We start from the raw sequence: 5,106 nt of genomic DNA, 5'->3' as shown, positions 1-5,106 counted from the left end.
TTCAAACATATATATATATATATATTTTTAATTCACTGATCTCACTTTTTTCACACATTAAAGAGATGTGTGTGTGTGTGTGTGTGTGTGTGTGTGTGTGTGTGTGTGTGTGTGTGTGGCATGTGGAGAGGTGTTAATGCTCTCATTAGTAATAAATAATATCATTACCACATTATTAAGGTTCTTACTACCCAGATGAATCTCTCTCTCTCTCTCTCTCTCTCTCTCTCTTCCCCCCCTCCCTCCCTCCCTCACTCCCTCTTTATTCTTTTGTGGGTAAGTTAGAATTCAGTTAGAGAAATTAATTTCATTGTTCTTAATACATTTTTACATTTTAAAATTCTCTTATTCTATTGGTAAATTTGGGAGAGATGGCTCATATTGTTAATATGAAATTGTTAGCTTATCTCCATTATAAAAGAAAAAAGTTAAAGATAGGGTAAATAACCAACCATCACAGCTATAATTTTTTTATAATTTTCCTTTTTAAAACTCTAGTCAACCAATAGGAAACAGTTTTATCAATGAATAGTGGCCAATTAGGGCAAAGAATTTGTAGTCAAAGTATAAAGGATCAACTTCTACAGTGATGAATCAAATCATAAAGAATTTAACTTAATGTGTTATATAATCTATTTTCAAGTTGTTGAGATTTCTTTTCATAATTTTAACTATCGCTAAAAACAATCTCTTCTGGAGACAATTTGAAGTTTTTTATTATGAATTAACAATTTTCTGAAATTATTGTAAATCAACAAAGAAATTTTTTCTATACTTAATGCAAATTGTATACCATTGTATTCAGTATAAAGTGCAAATACACAAGAAAAATTGTTTGGTAAAAATAATAATACAGGCTTGTACTTATTTTAGGATCAATAATTTCTAAAGTTATTGTCAGTTTACATAACAAAAGATTGTTTAAAATTGCCAGCGGCCAATTCACTGATATCTATAAATCAAAACGTTCTTCCTAACTCAAACATAATTAAGAGCAATAAAAGTTTAGTAATTTAGCAATTTTATTTGATGGCAGTTATATCTAGTTTATATTTGCCTAGAAATGCGAGCTCTACATGCATTAGCAACACTGATAAACAATTTACATTTTTATAATAAACAGATATGAGTGAAAAGCACATTGAAAAGAAATAGCAAGAGAGTTAATAACATTTAGTGAGCAAGAGCTCAATTAATTAGTGTACTAAGTGCACTCAATTAATTAGAGTACTAAGTACACAGTTTTGAAAACTGTGAATACTAATACTAATATTAAAATATTTTATTTGCATTGGATAGATGATTTTCAAGGTATCACTTAGAACTAGTAAGAAGCATTCCATGTATAAGCACTATACACAGTGCTCATTTATTCTTCACAACTTTGCCAGATAAGTATTATTATCCTTACCCTGCTGAAGAATTAATATTGAGGCTCAAGGTAGTTAAGAATTTGCTGACATATTTAGCTACTTGATAGGAGTGTCAGAATTCACAATAAGGTTTGTGTAATTCTGAGTCCACAATTGTTCCAGTACATCTTGGTGTTGCTCAAACAGGTGTGTTTTAAAACTTGTTTATAAAATAGGCACAAAGAGATGACACCTACTAAGCATATAACTGGTAATAATACGCTGATGTTTTCAAATACTCAAGAGTATCTAGCTTAAGAGTATCTCTCTTCCAGAGAGCTTGGAAATTTGCAACATATAAAATATACCTAGAAAGAACCTTAAAAATTGGACTAGTCCAACATTCTATGTTAGAAAAAACTTGGACAAACAGAGTTACATGACTTAGCCAATCTACTCTGTAGAAAATTTCAAAGTCCAGACTCAAAACCACTTCTCTTGAATCCCTTTCTAAAGTTTTCTCTAATATATCAAGAAAGTAGATTTTCTCATAATACTTACGATTTTTGTTGTCCAATCTAAAGAGTGAAAGGTGCCAATTCTCAATAATAAACAGGAAAAAAACTTCAGAACTACGCAATGTTTTATCAGCTCCCATCACATTAGCAAATATTTTTAGAAAGTAATAACTTAGTTATAAAACTTATCATTTAAAAGTCTTTATCCATATTATAAGAAGGATGTCATAATATGTCTCTAATTAATACTATTAAGAAAAAAATGCCTACAACAAATGTCTTGTGGTCCTCTTTCAAAATCTATTATCATTAATAGAATGTCTAGAAAAGGCCTGTTTTATTGTGAAAGTATGACTCAAAATATTTTATCTGAGAAATGGATAATAAAGAAAATTTCTAGTACACTTAATTTGCTTTGCAAGCTACATCTATATTACCAGGAATATGTACAAGCACTGAAAATTGTTGCAGAAGTTGTCTAAGGCTAATGCCATTTTTAAACACCTTGAAGAATAAAACAATCTTTCCTGTGTGTCATACAAATCCTCTTTTGCTTTAGTCTTTATGAGGCATATAAATCCCTGAATGACTGCATTCAACAGGCTTAGTCTGTTACATTTTTGATGTCTTTTATGCTTCTAAAAGAAGGATGCCAAGTGTATCTTTAGGAATTGTAAGCAATAAAAATGTTATGTAGCCAACAGACAGGAAAGCATTCGTGTCCTGATAGTTTATCAGCAGTCACGAGGGATTTGTCTTCACTGAAACTCTGCCTATCCTCCCTTGTAATCAATGGCACACATGGTTGAAGTACAAGAAACATAGCTCATAGTCTGGACATTTAAAACATAAAAGGTAGTGATTTGTAAAGAAATAAACTCACCATTTGGGTTCAAATAAATTAGCAACAGAGACAGAGAAAAAAGAATCTTTAAAAACCCATGATCTAAACATATTGACAACATAATTTGATGTCAAAGATGAGTTTTGAATTCAGCACCATATACTGACTGCCTAATATTTATCACATAGTACAGATACAAATAAGTAAGGAGCTACCCACATATAAATATTCCATCAATGTATTGTTGAACACAGGGTGGATATTATATAGAAGCATCTAGCACCAGAGGCTGTTGGGTGGTGTGAACTAATAACAGGGAGGCATGGATTTTAAAAAAATAACTTACACTCTTGCCCTAACTACTTCTTTGACCTTACAAAGTCATTTAATCTCTGTCTTCAATTATTATTTTTTTTAATGGCAACCTTCCCACTATACTATTTTAGGATGAAATGCCATAATGTATGTAAAAACTGTCTGAAAATCAGTAACTGCTATTCTAATACACATCAGACTAAGAAGAGGCTAAAATGGTTTTCCTTGTTAGCATGTTCCTGAGCACAGAAAGGTGACCTCGACACTGCAAGTGCTGGCTCACTTCCCCTAAATCTGGATTGTACTGGGAGATCATTATTCAAATCTTTACTGCCAAGGAATGTAGCAGGTTCAGTAATCTTCTAGTGCTTTTGGACAATTTGGCCATCAAATTTCTTTTAAAATAGAATCTTTAGATTAGTTTATTTAGAGTACAGTTATTAAAAAATTGCTAACACTTAATAAAATTCTAGTTTAAGAGTAAAATTCTAGTGGATTGAGACAGTGCAATCAACAAACATTGGGCCCAGAATGAATTGTTGCTATTCCTGGTAGATTCTGTTTGTCAAATAAAGATGCCTCCATCCCATGGCTTGAAATTTATATTAAACATATAAAATATCACTTGAAATTAATTATAATTTGAAATGTAACACTAAACTTAAGTCCTTATTAAGTCTTGGTAGGCTAAAAACAATATACACCATTAATTTGCAACACACATCTAATTATTTCAATTAAGTAGAATTTTATATTAATTTTTGCTGGGTAATACAGAAATAGAGTTTCACTAGAAAGAAATTCTTGATAATGAGTCTTGACACTGATATAGAGTATATCATTCAACTATCATCATTTCATCAAATCTTAAGAAGTTATATTTAGTGTATCTGATTAGCTTAAATTCCAACTAAAAGACACTAGTCCATATTTCAGCTTTTTTCAAAATGCAATACTTAAAATAAAGACACAAAAAATTGATGGAAATAACCAATTATGGTGTGTTGTTCACAAAATAATTGTATTATTATAAATATGTATTCATAATTTATTAATTATAAATACAGAACCAACTCATTTATTAAAAAATACAGAACCAACTCACATATGTATATGTTTTTTTCAGATTCATGCTACAATCTTTTAAATATTTTAAGTAGATTAAGGTAAAATTATTTGTCATGTTAATTCACATTTACATTTTTTCTTTATGTAGAAAGCAATTTGAAAGCAATGCCAATGTTCATTTACTTTTTTTATAAGGTATCAGGTATAGTGCAGAAAATGATTAGTACAATTTTTTTTTAAAACATAGCTTTAGTATTATATGAATTTTTCTAGAGACTAAAATAAATAAGTTTATTTAAACTAAAATACTGCAAAAATTTACTTGAGCTAATATGTTCATTATTAAAATGCTTAAGGCTCCAGCTCCAGGATTATATCTATTAGTCAGTAATCCCTTATTGAAGAGTATACTAATTGGAGAGTAAAATTATTTAAAATCCTAGACATGTTTTACCAAAAGAAATGTGAATGGAAAAACCAGGGAAGAGGAAGAAACACAGCCTAAATGTTAAAATAAGGTAAGATATGAAGGGTCTTCAAAAAGTTCATGGAAGGATATGTATTATATCCTTCCAATAATAATTCTATTATTCCACAAATTTCATGATGTTCCCTCATACTATGAGTCTGAATGATACCATATTAAATATATATATGAATTATGAATCAATCAATACATACTTATATAAAAAGATCCAGCTGTGCATTTTTCATTTTAAATCAGTTAAATTAGTTATCTAACCTGGTGCATAAGACTAATAAAAATATCTGTTGGCTCATCAGCATAATATACCACTTTCCTCATTGAGTTATTATAGGTAATATTCATAATAATAAATACATATAAAGTCTTATTTAGTACAATGCCTAGAGCTCAATGATGCTAACTGTTACTTGCTCTCTTTCTATCATGTAAACTCCATGAGTGCAAGAACAAAACTATCTTATGATCTATTTACCCCTATCTATCCCTTAGAGTAGGTAGTAGGAAATCAGCAGGTTTTTTTTT

The sequence above is a fragment of the Cynocephalus volans genome, chromosome 7 (assembly GCF_027409185.1).
Source record: "Cynocephalus volans isolate mCynVol1 chromosome 7, mCynVol1.pri, whole genome shotgun sequence".
NCBI lineage: Eukaryota > Metazoa > Chordata > Mammalia > Dermoptera > Cynocephalidae > Cynocephalus > Cynocephalus volans.
The sequence above is the reverse complement of the archived record's forward strand: the minus strand, read 5'-3'. Positions refer to the sequence as shown.